Genomic DNA, 21,862 nt, shown 5'->3' with positions numbered 1-21,862 from the left:
ACGTTTTACTGGTGATCTGAGCTCGGAAACTACAGATGACAGTTTAAGAGCACATTCTGAGAAATGGGGCACACTCACAGATTGTGTGGTAATGAGAGACCCCCCATAAAAATCGTTCCAGGGGCTTTGGTTTTGTGAATTATTCTTGTGTTGAAGAGGCGGATGCAGCCATGTGTGCTGGACCACACAAGGTTGATGGGCGTGTAGTGGAACCAAAGAGAGCTGTTTCTGGAGAGGATTCTGTAAAGCCTGGTGCCCATCTAACACTGAAAACAATTTTTGTTGGTGGTATTTAAGAAGATACAGAAGAATATAATTTGAGAGACTACGTTGAAAAGTACGGCAAGATGGAAACCATAGAAGTTCTGTGAGACGGGCAGAGTGGACAAAAGAGAGGATTTGCTTTTGTAACTTTTGACGATCATGACACAGTTGATAAAATTGTTGTTCAGCAATACCACACTATTAATGGGCATAATTATGAAGCGAAAAAGGCCCTCTCTAAACAAGAGATGCAGTCTGCAGGATCACACAGAGGTCGTGGAGGTGGATCTGGCAATTTTATGGGTCGCGCCGGAAACTTTGGAGGTGGCGGAGGTAATTTTGGCCGTGGTGGAAACTTTGGTGGAAGAGGATGCTATGGTGGTGGAGGTGGTGGCAGCAGAGGTAGTTATGGAGGAGGTGATGGTGGATATAGTGGATCTGGAGGAGATGGTGGCAACTATGGCGGTGGTCCTGGTTATAGAAGTAGAGGGGGCTATGGTGGTGGTGGACCAGGATACGGAAACCAAGGTGGTGCACACGGTGGAGGTGGTGGAGGATATGACGGTTACAATGAAGGAGGAAGTTTTGGCGGTGGCAACTACGGTGGTGGTGGCAACTCTAATGATTTTGGAAGTTATAGTGGACAACAGCAATCAAATTGTGGACCCAGGGAAGGGGGCAGTTTTGGTGGAAGAGGCTCGGGCAGTCCCTATGGTGGTGGTTATGGATCTGGTGGTGGAAGTGGTGGATATGGTAGCAGCAGGTTCTAAAAACAGCAGAAAAGGGCTACAGTTCTTAGCAGGAGAGAGAGCGAGGAGTTGTCAGGAAAGCTGCAGGTTACTTTGCGACAGGCGTCCCAAAAGCGTTAGAGGAACTGTAAAAATCCGCCACAGAAGGAACGATGATCCATAGTCAGAAAAGTGAGTGCAGCTTAAACAGGGAACCCTTCTGGTTCAGGACTGTCGCAGCCACAGTTCGCACAAAGTGCAGCTATTGATTAATGCAATGTAGTGTCAATTAGATGTACATTCCTGAGGTCTTTTATCTGTTGTAGCTTTGTCTTTTTCTTTTTCTTTTCATTACATCAGGTATATTGCCCTGTAAATTGTGGTAGTGGTACCAGGAATAGAAAATTAAGGAATTTTTAACTTGTCAATATTTGTGCAGTTCAGTTTTTCTACATTTTAGTACAGAAACTTTAACAAAATGCAGTTTCCACGGTGTTTCCCTGTGAGTTAACAAGCAAAGAAGATCATTGTTAATTACTACTTTGTAGGAATGTTGCTGAAGTTAACTGTGAAGAAACACCTGCTGACTTGCAGTTTAAGGGGAATCTATTCTCCCCATTTCCAAAGCATGATATGAATGGGCGCGGACATGTGGAGAGAATAGATCATTTGTGTGTTTGCAATGTGTGTTTTAGATAAATAGGGTTGGGTATTTAAATTAGCATTTGTGAATTTAATAGCATTAAGGTTACTTTCAAATGAGAAAAATGTCAACATTTCTATTTGGTTTTGTGCATTTTCTTTTACAATGTAATCATGATTTTAGTGTGTTAGACTTGCTGAGTCCTAGCCGTGTTTAGAACATCTCTATTCTACCTTTATCTTGGTCAGATTTGAACTGCAGCCATAGGTTTTGGGTGTAAGGAGGGTTTAGTGCCCTCCATTTATATTCTGAAAAGGGAGAGTGGATGTTTTCCCTCTCCTACATTAGAAACCATTCTTAAAACCTGTTGAAAATATAGAACCATTAGGCCTGCTATATCTGAGCAAATTAGTGGGTACCTTTTTTTTTCTTCTTTGAAGCACAAGCGGCCCATAAATCTTGAGTTACTTTCCTTAAATTCTTTTTTTTTTTGATATAAGTTTTCAGAGCAAGAGAATAAAAATCATGTGTTATTAAACCCCTAAGTGGCTGGCATGCTTTCCTGTTTGTATTCTATTCCTTTTGCTGGATGAAACCAAGGATAGTTTAGGTATAATTGTCCAAAATAACCTAACTGCAGCAGAAATGTAGCACAGTTGCTTAGTACAGGCTTCTCACTTCTTACAGACCTGAATTCAAACTTGGATAGTCTGAGTTCTTAAGTCCCCAAAGAACACACGGTCATTTCTTGTTTACATTTCAACATAAATCATGTTGTCACCAATGAGTTTGGAAGGCCCTGTTAGAGAAGAGTTTTCGTTACTTAGGTCGTATATACGTATATTAATATAAACAAATGTCTAGTGTTTTGCTCCCGCGAATGCTTACAATTTCATTCGAACCCTGAGTATGTGCCCTACCGTTACTCTTTCTTTGGTAGTTGTACGTTGAATTCAAGTCTTTTTTGTTTGAAGAATTACTAAGCAAACAAGCAATCACAAGGGGAATGGGGCGTGCTAGTGTTTGAAAATGCTCTCTTGTTGCTCTAATTATGGCCCTCTGTGCATGAATATTTGGATGCGTGCTGTGCCAGCATGGAAATTGGTCTTCACACACACTGCAGTTTTCCAGAAACATTCACAAACCAACAAATGGAACAGACATTCCATTTGTTAATGGGCATAAATGTGAAGAGCAGTGTCGAAAATAGGCTAATATTAGGAAGTGGTTAAGTCCTTAATTACTTCAAGCGTGGTTATATAATGGACACTGTCAATGTTCATAACTTAAACCTGGGTACCCGGTCAAAATAATGCTTGGGAAATATTAAAATTCAGCTCAATTGTCTCACGTTCCTTTATTCATATAAATACAGTTGAAAGGAATGGGGGAGATTAACATTTCCCGTTTTATGTTTGCGAAATGCTTTGACACAACCTTGACGGTATCTTTCAATGGCATGAGGTTAATTGTACGGTTAAACAACTTTCTATCCTCCGGAACTAGTATTATAGTGAAAATCTTTACAGTAAGTTGATGTTTACAACCTATAAGCAGGTGAAATCTCTGTATGTGACCTGTTTATCAGTTGTATTATCTTAGCTCTTGTGAACAGTGTGGAAAAGTAAGCCGTGAGGAGGGCGATGTAACCAGCTTTAAAGGACCTAAGGTGTGCTTTTTAAGCACACCCTGGATCACAGAAACTCACTAAGACAGGACTTCAGCAGCCTTTTGCGTTTGGACAAGTCAGCATAAATAAAGAATGACAAGGCAGCAGCAAGAGCTTCAACTACAGAGAAGTGAAGTCATAAGATACTATGAGGAGAGTGAGCAACTTTCCAAAAGCTAGTTAAATGTGCTTATACCAACTGAAATGTCGAAGAAAGTCTAGCAGGAAGGAGCTCTTGGCCTTTTGGAACATCAATGAGACATAGTTGCCACAGTCACTAGGTCTAGCACTTAGACCTGCAAGGAAGGGCAATAAGCATTAGGTAATCCTTGAATTTGAATTCTTTCACTAACTAAAGATTAATTTACTGGAAAAAAAAAAAAAAGAAAAAGAGAGAAGAAATGGGAAGCAGGAGGGGACCTGTGCCACAGTCCAAGCCACAGCTTGAAATCCCTGCCACAGGAGCAAGGAGCTTTCTGCAAGATTCACCCCACCCCCAACCCTCCACCGCCCAGGTAGTCCTGACCCAGTTGGCCCTGCACGCGACCGCAGCCGCAGTCCGGCGAAGTCCCTTTGGTTTCCTGACATTCCTTACAGCCAGAAGATTCAGGGAGAGAGTCGGCCTATGAGCAGAGGAGAGGATGTCCCTCAAGAGTGACACAGGAAGTGCAGAGGAAATGCGACAGCACCTGTCCTGGTAGACAAGGCCAGTGACGGTCGCCCAGCGCTGATTCTAGGATGCTAGGGCAATCCGCCCTGTGGACCCCGTGGAGAGGTCAGGCCGGAGCCTCGGAGGCCGGACACCCAAGGGCTGCCACGGAGGACTGCTGCGTTGCCCAGCGTCAGGGACTGGTTTGTAAGACAACCGTGGGAACCACAGTGACAGGAGAATCAGCTAGCTCCTCGCGCATGCGCACTGGCTGGGCCAACTCGCGCTCCGCTGCCAGCAGTCAGGCCTCGTCCCCTTTAAATAAGGGCAGCTGCGCCCCAGCAGAAGGGGATCCTGCTGCAGCCCCGGCGCTGCGGCTGGATCCGGGGTCCAGTTTGGGGCCGCGTGGGGGATGGGGGCGCGGGTGTCCCAGGGCCGAGCACCCAAGAGTCCGGTGGTCAGGACCTCCCTGAGCCGAGTTCCACCGATGCAGCGTGAGCTTCAGGGCGCCTGCAGGGTTCTCAGGACTCCTCTTCAGATGTGACTTTGGACCCCTCCGAGTGAGAATGGATGGGCTCACCACATGTGGTGAGGCGGGCCAGGGCCTCGCTGCAGCACAGAAGGATCCCATGGCCCTCGAGGCGTGTGTCAGGTGAAAATTCACTGATCCGTGAGCCCTCTGCCTCCCTCCTCCTTTGAAAGAGCAGTGGACCGCCCCGCTTCTAAAAGCCCTGGGGCTCCTGCAAGCCGACACCGCTTTCCAGGACACGTGCAGACAGGGACCCGGCAAATCCGAGTAGAGACGAGGCGATCAGGCGTGCACTGACGTATCCTAGAGCTGATGGCGCGAATGCATGTCACCGGAGGCATATGGGGCGATAACGAAACCAAGAAGGGTGTCCAGACATGTGCCCGGAGGCAAGGGGGAACAAGTGGCCTTTCCCTGAGTGCCAAGGGAAATGAAAGAAGACCTGGGATCCAGGAGGGGCCTGTGCCTCCGGCCAAGCCGCAGTTTGAAATGCCTGCCAGAGGAGCAAAGAGCTTTCCGCAAGATTAACCCCACCCCCAACCCTTCACGCCCAGGCAGCCCTGACGCATCCTCCCCTGCACGCGACCCCAGCCGCAGTCCGGCGCAGTACCTTTGGTTTCCTGACATTCCTTACAGCCAGAAGGTTGAGGGAGACAGTCCGCCTATGAGCAGAGGAGAGGATGTCCCTCAAGAGTGACACGGGAATTGCAGAGGAGATTCGACAGCACCTGTCCTAGAAGACAAGGCCTGTCAACGTCGCCCAGCGCTGATTCTAGGATTCTAGGGGAATCCGCCCTGTGGACCCCATGGAGAGGTCAGGCCGGAGCCTCGGAGGCTGGACACCCAAGGGCTGCCGCGGAGGACTGCTGCGTTGCCCAGCCTCAGGGACTGGTTTCTAAGACAACCGTGGGAACCACTGTGACGGGAGAATCCGCTCGCTCCTCGCGCATGCGCACTGGCTGGGCCAACTCGCGCTCCGCTCCCAGCAGTCAGGCCCCGTCCCCTTTAAATAAGGGCAGCTGCGCCCCAGCAGAGGGGGATCCTGCTGCAGCCCCGGCGCTGCGGCTGGATCCGGGGTCCAGTTTGGGGCCGGATGGGGGAGGGGGCCGCGCGTGTCCCAGGGCCCAGCACCCAAGAGTCCGGTGTTCGGGACCTCCTTGAGCCGAGTTCCACCGACGCAGCGGGAGCTTCAGGGTGCCTGCAGGGTTCTCAGGACTCCTCTTCAGATGTGACTTTGGACCCCTCCGAGTGAGAAAGGATGGGCTCACCACATGTGGTGAGGCGGGCCAGGGCCTCGCTGCAGCACAGAATGATCCCATGGCCCTGGAGGCGTGGTGTCAGCTGAAAATTCACTGATCCGTGAGCCCTCTGCCTCCCTCTTCCGTTGAAAGAGCAGTGGCCCGCCCCGCTTCTGAAAGCCCTGGGGCTCCTGCAAGCCGACACCGCTTTCCAGGACACGTGCGTGCAGACAAGGACCGGGCCAAACCGAGGTGGAGACGAGGCGATGAGGCGCGCACTGACGTATCCCAGAGCAGACGGCGTGAATGCCTGTCACCGGGGGCACGTGGGGCGATGGCGAAACCAACAAAGGTGTCCAGGCGTGTGCCCGGTGGCGAGCGGGAAGGAGTGGCCTTTCCCTGAGTGCCAAGGGAAATGAAAGGAGACCTGGGGAACTCGAGTTGGAAGAGCCGAGTCCGGACTCAAAAGGAAGCTGAAACCGCCACCCTGTCGTCCCCAGCCCGACCCCGGCCGTCGCCGTCGCCGCCGGGGGGAGGAGGGCCATGATCCAAAGGAATCAGAGCGGTTGAGAAAACGTTTTACTGGTGATCTGAGCTTGGAAACTACAGATGACAGTTTAAGAGCACATTCAGAGAAATGGGGCACACTCACAGATTGTGTGGTAATGAGAGACCCCCATACAAATCGTTCCAGGGGCTTTGGTTTTGTGACTTATTCTTGTGTTGAAGAGGCGGATGCAGCCATGTGTGCTGGACCACACAAGGTTGATGGGCGTGTAGTGGAACCAAAGAGAGCTGTTTCTGGAGAGGATTCTGTAAAGCCTGGTGCCCATCTAACACTGAAAACAATTTTTGTTGGTGGTATTTAAGAAGATACAGAAGAATATAATTTGAGAGACTACGTTGAAAAGTACGGCAAGATGGAAACCATAGAAGTTCTGTGAGACGGGCAGAGTGGACAAAAGAGAGGATTTGCTTTTGTAACTTTTGACGATCATGACACAGTTGATAAAATTGTTGTTCAGCAATACCACACTATTAATGGGCATAATTATGAAGTGAAAAAGGCCCTCTCTAAACAAGAGATGCAGTCTGCAGGATCACACAAAGGTCGTGGAGGTGGATCTGGCAATTTTATGGGTCGCGCGGGAAACTTTGGAGGTGGCGGAGGTAATTTTGGCCGTGGTGGAAACTTTGGTGGAAGAGGATGCTATGGTGGTGGAGGTGGTGGCAGCAGAGGTAGTTATGGAGGAGGTGATGGTGGATATAGTGGATCTGGAGGAGATGGTGGCAACTATGGCGGTGGTCCTGGTTATAGAAGTAGAGGGGGCTATGGTGGTGGTGGACCAGGATACGGAAACCAAGGTGGTGCACACGGTGGAGGTGGTGGAGGATATGACGGTTACAATGAAGGAGGAAGTTTTGGCGGTGGCAACTACGGTGGTGGTGGCAACTCTAATGATTTTGGAAGTTATAGTGGACAACAGCAATCAAATTATGGACCCAGGGAAGGGGGCAGTTTTGGTGGAAGAGGCTCGGGCAGTCCCTATGGTGGTGGTTATGGATCTGGTGGTGGAAGTGGTGGATATGGTAGCAGCAGGTTCTAAAAACAGCAGAAAAGGGCTACAGTTCTTAGCAGGAGAGAGAGCGAGGAGTTGTCAGGAAAGCTGCAGGTTACTTTGCGACAGGCCTCCCAAAAGCGTTAGAGGAACTGTAAAAATCCGCCACAGAAGGAACGATGATCCATAGTCAGAAAAGTGAGTGCAGCTTAAACAGGGAACCCTTCTGGTTCAGGACTGTCGCAGCCACAGTTCGCAAAAAGTGCAGCTATTGATTAATGCAATGTAGTGTCAATTAGATGTACATTCCTGAGGTCTTTTATCTGTTGTAGCTTTGTCTTTTTCTTTTTCTTTTCATTACATCAGGTATATTGCCCTGTAAATTGTGGTAGTGGTACCGGGAATAGAAAATTAAGGAATTTTTAACTTGTCAATATTTGTGTAGTTCAGTTTTTCTACATTTTAGTACAGAAACTTTAACAAAATGCAGTTTCCAAGGTGTTTCCCTGTGAGTTAACAAGCAAAGAAGATCGTTGTTAATTACTACTTTGTAGGAATGTTGCTGAAGTTAACTGTGAAGAAACACCTGCCGACTTGCAGTTTAAGGGGAATCTATTCTCCCCATTTCCAAAGCATGATATGAATGGGCGCGGACATGTGGAGAGAATAGATCATTTGTGTGTTTGCAATGTGTGTTTTAGATAAATAGGGTTGTGTATTTAAATTAGCATTTGTGAATTTAATAGCATTAAGGTTACTTTCAAATGAGAAAAATGTCAACATTTCTATTTGGTTTTGTGCATTTTCTTTTAAAATGTAATCATGATTTTAGTGTGTTAGACTTGCTGAGTCCTAGCCGTGTTTAGAACATCTCTATTCTATATTTATCTTGGTCAGATTTGAACTGCAGCCATAGGTTTTGGGTGTAAGGAGGGTTTAGTGCCCTCCATTTATATTCTGAAAAGGGAGAGTGGATGTTTTCCCTCTCCTACATTAGAAACCATTCTTAAAACCTGTTGAAAATATAGAACCATTAGGCCTGCTATATCTGAGCAAATTAGTGGGTACCTTTTTTTTTCTGCTTTGAAGCACAAGCGGCCCATAAATCTTGAGTTACTTTCCTTAAATTCTTTTTTTTTTTTGATATAAGTTTTCAGAGCAAGAGAATGAAAATCATGTGTTATTAAACCCCTAAGTGGCTGGCATGCTTTCCTGTTTGTATTCTATTCCTTTTGCTGGATGAAACCAAGGATAGTTTAGGTATAATTGTCCAAAATAACCTAACTGCAGCAGAAATGTAGCACAGTTGCTTAGTACAGGCTTCTCACTTCTTACAGACCTGAATTCAAACTTGGATAGTCTGAGTTCTTAAGTTCCCAAAGAACACACGGTCATTTCTTGTTTACATTTCAACATAAATCATGTTGTCACCATTGAGTTTGGAAGGCCCTGTTAGAGAAGAGTTTTCGTTACTTAGGTCGTATATTCGTATATTAATATAAACAAATGTCTAGTGTTTTGCTCCCGCGAGTGCTTACAATTTCATTCGAACCCTGAGTATGTGCCCTACCGTTACTCTTTCTTTGGTAGTTATACGTTGAATTCAAGTCTTTTTTGTTTGAAGAATTACTAAGCAAACAAGCAATCACAAGGGGAATGGGGCGTGCTAGTGTTTGAAAATGCTCTCTTGTTGCTCTAATTCTGGGCCTCTGTGCATGAATATTTGGATGCGTGCTGTGCCAGCATGGAAATTGGTCTTCACACACACTGCAGTTTTCCAGAAACATTCACAAACCAACAAATGGAACAGACATTCCATTTGTTAATGGGCATAAATGTGAAGAGCAGTGTCGAAAATAGGCTAATATTAGGAAGTGGTTAAGTCCTTAATTACTTCAAGCGTGGTTATATAATGGACACTGTCAATGTTCATAACTTAAACCTGGGTACCCGGTCAAAATAATGCTTGGGAAATATTAAAATTCAGCTCAAATGTCTCACGTTCCTTTATTCATATAAATACAGTTGAAAGGAATGGGGGAGATTAACATTTCCCGTTTTATGTTTGCGAAATGGTTTGACACAACCTTGACGGTATCTTTCAATGGCATGAGGTTAATTGTACGGTTAAACAACTTTCTATCCTCCGGAACTAGTATTATAGTGAAAATCTTTACAGTAAGTTGATGTTTACAACCTATAAGCAGGTGAAATCTCTGTATGTGACCTGTTTATCAGTTGTATTATCTTAGCTCTTGTGAACAGTGTGGAAAAGTAAGCCGTGAGGAGGGCGATGTAACCAGCTTTAAAGGACCTAAGGTGTGCTTTTTAAGCACACCCTGGATCACAGAAACTCACTAAGACAGGACTTCAGCAGCCTTTTGCGTTTGGACAAGTCAGCATAAATAAAGAATGACAAGGCAGCAGCAAGAGCTTCAACTACAGAGAAGTGAAGGCATAAGATACTATGAGGAGAGTGAGCAACTTTCCAAAAGCTAGTTAAATGTGCTTATACCAACTGAAATGTCGAAGAAAGTCTAGCAGGAAGGAGCTCTTGGCCTTTTGGAACATCAATGAGACATAGTTGCCACAGTCACTAGGTCTAGCACTTAGACCTGCAAGGAAGGGCAATAAGCATTAGGTAATCCTTGAATTTGAATTCTTTCACTAACTAAAGAGTAATTTACTGGAAAAAAAAAAAAAAGAAAAAGAGAGAAGCAATGGGAAGCAGGAGGGGACCTGTGCCACAGTCCAAGCCACAGCTTGAAATCCCTGCCACAGGAGCAAGGAGCTTTCTGCAAGATTCACCCCACCCCCAACCCTCCACCGCCCAGGTAGTCCTGACCCAGTTGGCCCTGCACGCGACCGCAGCCGCAGTCCGGCGAAGTCCCTTTGGTTTCCTGACATTCCTTACAGCCAGAAGATTCAGGGAGGGAGTCGGCCTATGAGCAGAGGAGAGGATGTCCCTCAAGAGTGACACAGGAAGTGCAGAGGAAATGCGACAGCACCTGTCCTGGTAGACAAGGCCAGTGACGGTCGCCCAGCGCTGATTCTAGGATGCTAGGGCAATCCGCCCTGTGGACCCCGTGGAGAGGTCAGGCCGGAGCCTCGGAGGCCGGACACCCAAGGGCTGCCACGGAGGACTGCTGCGTTGCCCAGCGTCAGGGACTGGTTTGTAAGACAACCGTGGGAACCACAGTGACAGGAGAATCAGCTAGCTCCTCGCGCATGCGCACTGGCTGGGCCAACTCGCGCTCCGCTGCCAGCAGTCAGGCCTCGTCCCCTTTAAATAAGGGCAGCTGCGCCCCAGCAGAAGGGGATCCTGCTGCAGCCCCGGCGCTGCGGCTGGATCCGGGGTCCAGTTTGGGGCCGCGTGGGGGATGGGGGCGCGGGTGTCCCAGGGCCGAGCACCCAAGAGTCCGGTGTTCAGGACCTCCCTGAGCCGAGTTCCACCGATGCAGCGTGAGCTTCAGGGCGCCTGCAGGGTTCTCAGGACTCCTCTTCAGATGTGACTTTGGACCCCTCCGAGTGAGAATGGATGGGCTCACCACATGTGGTGAGGCGGGCCAGGGCCTCGCTGCAGCACAGAAGGATCCCATGGCCCTCGAGGCGTGGTGTCAGGTGAAAATTCACTGATCCGTGAGCCCTCTGCCTCCCTCCTCCTTTGAAAGAGCAGTGGACCGCCCCGCTTCTAAAAGCCCTGGGGCTCCTGCAAGCCGACACCGCTTTCCAGGACACGTGCAGACAGGGACCCGGCAAATCCGAGTAGAGACGAGGCGATCAGGCGCGCACTGACGTATCCTAGAGCTGATGGCGCGAATGCATGTCACCGGAGGCATATGGGGCGATAGCGAAACCAAGAAGGGTGTCCAGACATGTGCCCGGAGGCAAGGGGGAACAAGTGGCCTTTCCCTGAGTGCCAAGGGAAATGAAAGAAGACCTGGGACCCAGGAGGGGCCTGTGCCTCCGGCCAAGCCACAGTTTGAAATGCCTGCCAGAGGAGCAAAGAGCTTTCCGCAAGATTAACCCCACCCCCAACCCTTCACGCCCAGGCAGCCCTGACGCATCCTCCCCTGCACGCGACCCCAGCCGCAGTCCGGCGCAGTACCTTTGGTTTCCTGACATTCCTTACAGCCAGAAGATTGAGGGAGACAGTCCGCCTATGAGCAGAGGAGAGGATGTCCCTCAAGAGTGACACGGGAATTGCAGAGGAGATTCGACAGCACCTGTCCTAGAAGACAAGGCCTGTCAACGTCGCCCAGCGCTGATTCTAGGATTCTAGGGGATTCCGCCCTGTGGACCCCATGGAGAGGTCAGGCCGGAGCCTCGGAGGCTGGACACCCAAGGGCTGCCGCGGAGGACTGCTGCGTTGCCCAGCCTCAGGGACTGGTTTCTAAGACAACCGTGGGAACCACTGTGACGGGAGAATCCGCTCGCTCCTCGCGCATGCGCACTGGCTGGGCCAACTCGCGCTCCGCTCCCAGCAGTCAGGCCCCGTCCCCTTTAAATAAGGGCAGCTGCGCCCCAGCAGAGGGGGATCCTGCTGCAGCCCCGGCGCTGCGGCTGGATCCGGGGTCCAGTTTGGGGCCGGATGGGGGAGGGGGCCGCGCGTGTCCCAGGGCCCAGCACCCAAGAGTCCGGTGTTCGGGACCTCCTTGAGCCGAGTTCCACCGACGCAGCGGGAGCTTCAGGGTGCCTGCAGGGTTCTCAGGACTCCTCTTCAGATGTGACTTTGGACCCCTCCGAGTGAGAAAGGATGGGCTCACCACATGTGGTGAGGCGGGCCAGGGCCTCGCCGCAGCACAGAATGATCCCATGGCCCTGGAGGCGTGGTGTCAGCTGAAAATTCACTGATCCGTGAGCCCTCTGCCTCCCTCTTCCGTTGAAAGAGCAGTGGCCCGCCCCGCTTCTGAAAGCCCTGGGGCTCCTGCAAGCCGACACCGCTTTCCAGGACACGTGCGTGCAGACAAGGACCGGGCCAAACCGAGGTGGAGACGAGGCGATGAGGCGCGCACTGACGTATCCCAGAGCAGACGGCGTGAATGCCTGTCACCGGGGGCACGTGGGGCGATGGCGAAACCAACAAAGGTGTCCAGGCGTGTGCCCGGTGGCGAGCGGGAAGGAGTGGCCTTTCCCTGAGTGCCAAGGGAAATGAAAGGAGACCTGGGGAACTCGAGTTGGAAGAGCCGAGTCCGGACTCAAAAGGAAGCTGAAACCGCCACCCTGTCGTCCCCAGCCCGACCCCGGCCGTCGCCGTCGCCGCCGGGGGGAGGAGGGCCATGATCCAAAGGAATCAGAGCGGTTGAGAAAACGTTTTACTGGTGATCTGAGCTTGGAAACTACAGATGACAGTTTAAGAGCACATTCGGAGAAATGGGGCACACTCACAGATTGTGTGGTAATGAGAGACCCCCATACAAATCGTTCCAGGGGCTTTGGTTTTGTGACTTATTCTTGTGTTGAAGAGGCGGATGCAGCCATGTGTGCTGGACCACACAAGGTTGATGGGCGTGTAGTGGAACCAAAGAGAGCTGTTTCTGGAGAGGATTCTGTAAAGCCTGGTGCCCATCTAACACTGAAAACAATTTTTGTTGGTGGTATTTAAGAAGATACAGAAGAATATAATTTGAGAGCCTACGTTGAAAAGTACGGCAAGATGGAAACCATAGAAGTTCTGTGAGACGGGCAGAGTGGACAAAAGAGAGGATTTGCTTTTGTAACTTTTGACGATCATGACACAGTTGATAAAATTGTTGTTCAGCAATACCACACTATTAATGGGCATAATTATGAAGCGAAAAAGGCCCTCTCTAAACAAGAGATGCAGTCTGCAGGATCACACAGAGGTCGTGGAGGTGGATCTGGCAATTTTATGGGTCGCGCGGGAAACTTTGGAGGTGGCGGAGGTAATTTTGGCCGTGGTGGAAACTTTGGTGGAAGAGGATGCTATGGTGGTGGAGGTGGTGGCAGCAGAGGTAGTTATGGAGGAGGTGATGGTGGATATAGTGGATCTGGAGGAGATGGTGGCAACTATGGCGGTGGTCCTGGTTATAGAAGTAGAGGGGGCTATGGTGGTGGTGGACCAGGATACGGAAACCAAGGTGGTGCACACGGTGGAGGTGGTGGAGGATATGACGGTTACAATGAAGGAGGAAGTTTTGGCGGTGGCAACTACGGTGGTGGTGGCAACTCTAATGATTTTGGAAGTTATAGTGGACAACAGCAATCAAATTATGGACCCAGGGAAGGGGGCAGTTTTGGTGGAAGAGGCTCGGGCAGTCCCTATGGTGGTGGTTATGGATCTGGTGGTGGAAGTGGTGGATATGGTAGCAGCAGGTTCTAAAAACAGCAGAAAAGGGCTACAGTTCTTAGCAGGAGAGAGAGCGAGGAGTTGTCAGGAAAGCTGCAGGTTACTTTGCGACAGGCCTCCCAAAAGCGTTAGAGGAACTGTAAAAATCCGCCACAGAAGGAACGATGATCCATAGTCAGAAAAGTGAGTGCAGCTTAAACAGGGAACCCTTCTGGTTCAGGACTGTCGCAGCCACAGTTCGCAAAAAGTGCAGCTATTGATTAATGCAATGTAGTGTCAATTAGATGTACATTCCTGAGGTCTTTTATCTGTTGTAGCTTTGTCTTTTTCTTTTTCTTTTCATTACATCAGGTATATTGCCCTGTAAATTGTGGTAGTGGTACCGGGAATAGAAAATTAAGGAATTTTTAACTTGTCAATATTTGTGTAGTTCAGTTTTTCTACATTTTAGTACAGAAACTTTAACAAAATGCAGTTTCCAAGGTGTTTCCCTGTGAGTTAACAAGCAAAGAAGATCGTTGTTAATTACTACTTTGTAGGAATGTTGCTGAAGTTAACTGTGAAGAAACACCTGCCGACTTGCAGTTTAAGGGGAATCTATTCTCCCCATTTCCAAAGCATGATATGAATGGGCGCGGACATGTGGAGAGAATAGATCATTTGTGTGTTTGCAATGTGTGTTTTAGATAAATAGGGTTGTGTATTTAAATTAGCATTTGTGAATTTAATAGCATTAAGGTTACTTTCAAATGAGAAAAATGTCAACATTTCTATTTGGTTTTGTGCATTTTCTTTTAAAATGTAATCATGATTTTAGTGTGTTAGACTTGCTGAGTCCTAGCCGTGTTTAGAACATCTCTATTCTATATTTATCTTGGTCAGATTTGAACTGCAGCCATAGGTTTTGGGTGTAAGGAGGGTTTAGTGCCCTCCATTTATATTCTGAAAAGGGAGAGTGGATGTTTTCCCTCTCCTACATTAGAAACCATTCTTAAAACCTGTTGAAAATATAGAACCATTAGGCCTGCTATATCTGAGCAAATTAGTGGGTACCTTTTTTTTTCTGCTTTGAAGCACAAGCGGCCCATAAATCTTGAGTTACTTTCCTTAAATTCTTTTTTTTTTTTGATATAAGTTTTCAGAGCAAGAGAATGAAAATCATGTGTTATTAAACCCCTAAGTGGCTGGCATGCTTTCCTGTTTGTATTCTATTCCTTTTGCTGGATGAAACCAAGGATAGTTTAGGTATAATTGTCCAAAATAACCTAACTGCAGCAGAAATGTAGCACAGTTGCTTAGTACAGGCTTCTCACTTCTTACAGACCTGAATTCAAACTTGGATAGTCTGAGTTCTTAAGTTCCCAAAGAACACACGGTCATTTCTTGTTTACATTTCAACATAAATCATGTTGTCACCATTGAGTTTGGAAGGCCCTGTTAGAGAAGAGTTTTCGTTACTTAGGTCGTATATTCGTATATTAATATAAACAAATGTCTAGTGTTTTGCTCCCGCGAGTGCTTACAATTTCATTCGAACCCTGAGTATGTGCCCTACCGTTACTCTTTCTTTGGTAGTTATACGTTGAATTCAAGTCTTTTTTGTTTGAAGAATTACTAAGCAAACAAGCAATCACAAGGGGAATGGGGCGTGCTAGTGTTTGAAAATGCTCTCTTGTTGCTCTAATTCTGGGCCTCTGTGCATGAATATTTGGATGCGTGCTGTGCCAGCATGGAAATTGGTCTTCACACACACTGCAGTTTTCCAGAAACATTCACAAACCAACAAATGGAACAGACATTCCATTTGTTAATGGGCATAAATGTGAAGAGCAGTGTCGAAAATAGGCTAATATTAGGAAGTGGTTAAGTCCTTAATTACTTCAAGCGTGGTTATATAATGGACACTGTCAATGTTCATAACTTAAACCTGGGTACCCGGTCAAAATAATGCTTGGGAAATATTAAAATTCAGCTCAAATGTCTCACGTTCCTTTATTCATATAAATACAGTTGAAAGGAATGGGGGAGATTAACATTTCCCGTTTTATGTTTGCGAAATGCTTTGACACAACCTTGACGGTATCTTTCAATGGCATGAGGTTAATTGTACGGTTAAACAACTTTCTATCCTCCGGAACTAGTATTATAGTGAAAATCTTTACAGTAAGTTGATGTTTACAACCTATAAGCAGGTGAAATCTCTGTATGTGACCTGTTTATCAGTTGTATTATCTTAGCTCTTGTGAACAGTGTGGAAAAGTAAGCCGTGAGGAGGGCGATGTAACCAGCTTTAAAGGACCTAAGGTGTGCTTTTTAAGCACACCCTGGATCACAGAAACTCACTAAGACAGGACTTCAGCAGCCTTTTGCGTTTGGACAAGTCAGCATAAATAAAGAATGACAAGGCAGCAGCAAGAGCTTCAACTACAGAGAAGTGAAGGCATAAGATACTATGAGGAGAGTGAGCAACTTTCCAAAAGCTAGTTAAATGTGCTTATACCAACTGAAATGTCGAAGAAAGTCTAGCAGGAAGGAGCTCTTGGCCTTTTGGAACATCAATGAGACATAGTTGCCACAGTCACTAGGTCTAGCACTTAGACCTGCAAGGAAGGGCAATAAGCATTAGGTAATCCTTGAATTTGAATTCTTTCACTAACTAAAGAGTAATTTACTGGAAAAAAAAAAAAAGAAAAAGAGAGAAGCAATGGGAAGCAGGAGGGGACCTGTGCCACAGTCCAAGCCACAGCTTGAAATCCCTGCCACAGGAGCAAGGAGCTTTCTGCAAGATTCACCCCACCCCCAACCCTCCACCGCCCAGGTAGTCCTGACCCAGTTGGCCCTGCACGCGACCGCAGCCGCAGTCCGGCGAAGTCCCTTTGGTTTCCTGACATTCCTTACAGCCAGAAGATTCAGGGAGAGAGTCGGCCTATGAGCAGAGGAGAGGATGTCCCTCAAGAGTGACACAGGAAGTGCAGAGGAAATGCGACAGCACCTGTCCTGGTAGACAAGGCCAGTGACGGTCGCCCAGCGCTGATTCTAGGATGCTAGGGCAATCCGCCCTGTGGACCCCGTGGAGAGGTCAGGCCGGAGCCTCGGAGGCCGGACACCCAAGGGCTGCCACGGAGGACTGCTGCGTTGCCCAGCGTCAGGGACTGGTTTGTAAGACAACCGTGGGAACCACAGTGACAGGAGAATCAGCTAGCTCCTCGCGCATGCGCACTGGCTGGGCCAACTCGCGCTCCGCTGCCAGCAGTCAGGCCTCGTCCCCTTTAAATAAGGGCAGCTGCGCCCCAGCAGAAGGGGATCCTGCTGCAGCCCCGGCGCTGCGGCTGGATCCGGGGTCCAGTTTGGGGCCGCGTGGGGGATGGGGGCGCGGGTGTCCCAGGGCCGAGCACCCAAGAGTCCGGTGTTCAGGACCTCCCTGAGCCGAGTTCCACCGATGCAGCGTGAGCTTCAGGGCGCCTGCAGGGTTCTCAGGACTCCTCTTCAGATGTGACTTTGGACCCCTCCGAGTGAGAATGGATGGGCTCACCACATGTGGTGAGGCGGGCCAGGGCCTCGCTGCAGCACAGAAGGATCCCATGGCCCTCGAGGCGTGGTGTCAGGTGAAAATTCACTGATCCGTGAGCCCTCTGCCTCCCTCCTCCTTTGAAAGAGCAGTGGACCGCCCCGCTTCTAAAAGCCCTGGGGCTCCTGCAAGCCGACACCGCTTTCCAGGACACGTGCAGACAGGGACCCGGCAAATCCGAGTAGAGACGAGGCGATCAGGCGCGCACTGACGTATCCTAGAGCTGATGGCGCGAATGCATGTCACCGGAGGCATATGGGGCGATAGCGAAACCAAGAAGGGTGTCCAGACATGTGCCCGGAGGCAAGGGGGAACAAGTGGCCTTTCCCTGAGTGCCAAGGGAAATGAAAGAAGACCTGGGACCCAGGAGGGGCCTGTGCCTCCGGCCAAGCCACAGTTTGAAATGCCTGCCAGAGGAGCAAAGAGCTTTCCGCAAGATTAACCCCACCCCCAACCCTTCACGCCCAGGCAGCCCTGACGCATCCTCCCCTGCACGCGACCCCAGCCGCAGTCCGGCGCAGTACCTTTGGTTTCCTGACATTCCTTACAGCCAGAAGATTGAGGGAGACAGTCCGCCTATGAGCAGAGGAGAGGATGTCCCTCAAGAGTGACACGGGAATTGCAGAGGAGATTCGACAGCACCTGTCCTAGAAGACAAGGCCTGTCAACGTCGCCCAGCGCTGATTCTAGGATTCTAGGGGATTCCGCCCTGTGGACCCCATGGAGAGGTCAGGCCGGAGCCTCGGAGGCTGGACACCCAAGGGCTGCCGCGGAGGACTGCTGCGTTGCCCAGCCTCAGGGACTGGTTTCTAAGACAACCGTGGGAACCACTGTGACGGGAGAATCCGCTCGCTCCTCGCGCATGCGCACTGGCTGGGCCAACTCGCGCTCCGCTCCCAGCAGTCAGGCCCCGTCCCCTTTAAATAAGGGCAGCTGCGCCCCAGCAGAGGGGGATCCTGCTGCAGCCCCGGCGCTGCGGCTGGATCCGGGGTCCAGTTTGGGGCCGGATGGGGGAGGGGGCCGCGCGTGTCCCAGGGCCCAGCACCCAAGAGTCCGGTGTTCGGGACCTCCTTGAGCCGAGTTCCACCGACGCAGCGGGAGCTTCAGGGTGCCTGCAGGGTTCTCAGGACTCCTCTTCAGATGTGACTTTGGACCCCTCCGAGTGAGAAAGGATGGGCTCACCACATGTGGTGAGGCGGGCCAGGGCCTCGCTGCAGCACAGAATGATCCCATGGCCCTGGAGGCGTGGTGTCAGCTGAAAATTCACTGATCCGTGAGCCCTCTGCCTCCCTCTTCCGTTGAAAGAGCAGTGGCCCGCCCCGCTTCTGAAAGCCCTGGGGCTCCTGCAAGCCGACACCGCTTTCCAGGACACGTGCGTGCAGACAAGGACCGGGCCAAACCGAGGTGGAGACGAGGCGATGAGGCGCGCACTGACGTATCCCAGAGCAGACGGCGTGAATGCCTGTCACCGGGGGCACGTGGGGCGATGGCGAAACCAACAAAGGTGTCCAGGCGTGTGCCCGGTGGCGAGCGGGAAGGAGTGGCCTTTCCCTGAGTGCCAAGGGAAATGAAAGGAGACCTGGGGAACTCGAGTTGGAAGAGCCGAGTCCGGACTCAAAAGGAAGCTGAAACCGCCACCCTGTCGTCCCCAGCCCGACCCCGGCCGTCGCCGTCGCCGCCGGGGGGAGGAGGGCCATGATCCAAAGGAATCAGAGCGGTTGAGAAAACGTTTTACTGGTGATCTGAGCTTGGAAACTACAGATGACAGTTTAAGAGCACATTCGGAGAAATGGGGCACACTCACAGATTGTGTGGTAATGAGAGACCCCCATACAAATCGTTCCAGGGGCTTTGGTTTTGTGACTTATTCTTGTGTTGAAGAGGCGGATGCAGCCATGTGTGCTGGACCACACAAGGTTGATGGGCGTGTAGTGGAACCAAAGAGAGCTGTTTCTGGAGAGGATTCTGTAAAGCCTGGTGCCCATCTAACACTGAAAACAATTTTTGTTGGTGGTATTTAAGAAGATACAGAAGAATATAATTTGAGAGCCTACGTTGAAAAGTACGGCAAGATGGAAACCATAGAAGTTCTGTGAGACGGGCAGAGTGGACAAAAGAGAGGATTTGCTTTTGTAACTTTTGACGATCATGACGCAGTTGATAAAATTGTTGTTCAGCAATACCACACTATTAATGGGCATAATTATGAAGCGAAAAAGGCCCTCTCTAAACAAGAGATGCAGTCTGCAGGATCACACAGAGGTCGTGGAGGTGGATCTGGCAATTTTATGGGTCGCGCGGGAAACTTTGGAGGTGGCGGAGGTAATTTTGGCCGTGGTGGAAACTTTGGTGGAAGAGGATGCTATGGTGGTGGAGGTGGTGGCAGCAGAGGTAGTTATGGAGGAGGTGATGGTGGATATAGTGGATCTGGAGGAGATGGTGGCAACTATGGCGGTGGTCCTGGTTATAGAAGTAGAGGGGGCTATGGTGGTGGTGGACCAGGATACGGAAACCAAGGTGGTGCACACGGTGGAGGTGGTGGAGGATATGACGGTTACAATGAAGGAGGAAGTTTTGGCGGTGGCAACTACGGTGGTGGTGGCAACTCTAATGATTTTGGAAGTTATAGTGGACAACAGCAATCAAATTATGGACCCAGGGAAGGGGGCAGTTTTGGTGGAAGAGGCTCGGGCAGTCCCTATGGTGGTGGTTATGGATCTGGTGGTGGAAGTGGTGGATACGGTAGCAGCAGGTTCTAAAAACAGCAGAAAAGGGCTACAGTTCTTAGCAGGAGAGAGAGCGAGGAGTTGTCAGGAAAGCTGCAGGTTACTTTGCGACAGGCCTCCCAAAAGCGTTAGAGGAACTGTAAAAATCCGCCACAGAAGGAACGATGATCCATAGTCAGAAAAGTGAGTGCAGCTTAAACAGGGAACCCTTCTGGTTCAGGACTGTCGCAGCCACAGTTCGCAAAAAGTGCAGCTATTGATTAATGCAATGTAGTGTCAATTAGATGTACATTCCTGAGGTCTTTTATCTGTTGTAGCTTTGTCTTTTTCTTTTTCTTTTCATTACATCAGGTATATTGCCCTGTAAATTGTGGTAGTGGTACCGGGAATAGAAAATTAAGGAATTTTTAACTTGTCAATATTTGTGTAGTTCAGTTTTTCTACATTTTAGTACAGAAACTTTAACAAAATGCAGTTTCCAAGGTGTTTCCCTGTGAGTTAACAAGCAAAGAAGATCGTTGTTAATTACTACTTTGTAGGAATGTTGCTGAAGTTAACTGTGAAGAAACACCTGCCGACTTGCAGTTTAAGGGGAATCTATTCTCCCCATTTCCAAAGCATGATATGAATGGGCGCGGACATGTGGAGAGAATAGATCATTTGTGTGTTTGCAATGTGTGTTTTAGATAAATAGGGTTGTGTATTTAAATTAGCATTTGTGAATTTAATAGCATTAAGGTTACTTTCAAATGAGAAAAATGTCAACATTTCTATTTGGTTTTGTGCATTTTCTTTTAAAATGTAATCATGATTTTAGTGTGTTAGACTTGCTGAGTCCTAGCCGTGTTTAGAACATCTCTATTCTATATTTATCTTGGTCAGATTTGAACTGCAGCCATAGGTTTTGGGTGTAAGGAGGGTTTAGTGCCCTCCATTTATATTCTGAAAAGGGAGAGTGGATGTTTTCCCTCTCCTACATTAGAAACCATTCTTAAAACCTGTTGAAAATATAGAACCATTAGGCCTGCTATATCTGAGCAAATTAGTGGGTACCTTTTTTTTTCTGCTTTGAAGCACAAGCGGCCCATAAATCTTGAGTTACTTTCCTTAAATTCTTTTTTTTTTTTGATATAAGTTTTCAGAGCAAGAGAATGAAAATCATGTGTTATTAAACCCCTAAGTGGCTGGCATGCTTTCCTGTTTGTATTCTATTCCTTTTGCTGGATGAAACCAAGGATAGTTTAGGTATAATTGTCCAAAATAACCTAACTGCAGCAGAAATGTAGCACAGTTGCTTAGTACAGGCTTCTCACTTCTTACAGACCTGAATTCAAACTTGGATAGTCTGAGTTCTTAAGTTCCCAAAGAACACACGGTCATTTCTTGTTTACATTTCAACATAAATCATGTTGTCACCATTGAGTTTGGAAGGCCCTGTTAGAGAAGAGTTTTCGTTACTTAGGTCGTATATTCGTATATTAATATAAACAAATGTCTAGTGTTTTGCTCCCGCGAGTGCTTACAATTTCATTCGAACCCTGAGTATGTGCCCTACCGTTACTCTTTCTTTGGTAGTTATACGTTGAATTCAAGTCTTTTTTGTTTGAAGAATTACTAAGCAAACAAGCAATCACAAGGGGAATGGGGCGTGCTAGTGTTTGAAAATGCTCTCTTGTTGCTCTAATTCTGGGCCTCTGTGCATGAATATTTGGATGCGTGCTGTGCCAGCATGGAAATTGGTCTTCACACACACTGCAGTTTTCCAGAAACATTCACAAACCAACAAATGGAACAGACATTCCATTTGTTAATGGGCATAAATGTGAAGAGCAGTGTCGAAAATAGGCTAATATTAGGAAGTGGTTAAGTCCTTAATTACTTCAAGCGTGGTTATATAATGGACACTGTCAATGTTCATAACTTAAACCTGGGTACCCGGTCAAAATAATGCTTGGGAAATATTAAAATTCAGCTCAAAT

At 48.5% G+C, this 21,862-nt stretch overlaps 3 pseudogenes; all 3 read left to right on the top strand.

The window, feature by feature from the left end:
* Positions 1-6,156: 6,156 nt before the first annotated feature.
* LOC134736715 (heterogeneous nuclear ribonucleoprotein A3-like) lies at positions 6,157-7,327 on the top strand (annotated as a pseudogene).
* Positions 7,328-12,451: 5,124 nt separating this feature from the next.
* Positions 12,452-13,622, top strand: LOC134736714 (heterogeneous nuclear ribonucleoprotein A3-like; annotated as a pseudogene).
* Positions 13,623-18,745: 5,123 nt separating this feature from the next.
* On the top strand, positions 18,746-19,916 carry LOC134736713 (heterogeneous nuclear ribonucleoprotein A3-like; annotated as a pseudogene).
* The last annotated feature ends 1,946 nt before the right edge of the window (positions 19,917-21,862 follow it).

The sequence above is a fragment of the Symphalangus syndactylus genome, chromosome 5, assembly GCF_028878055.3.
Source record: "Symphalangus syndactylus isolate Jambi chromosome 5, NHGRI_mSymSyn1-v2.1_pri, whole genome shotgun sequence".
NCBI lineage: Eukaryota > Metazoa > Chordata > Mammalia > Primates > Hylobatidae > Symphalangus > Symphalangus syndactylus.
This window is presented reverse-complemented; position numbering and strand designations above follow the sequence as displayed.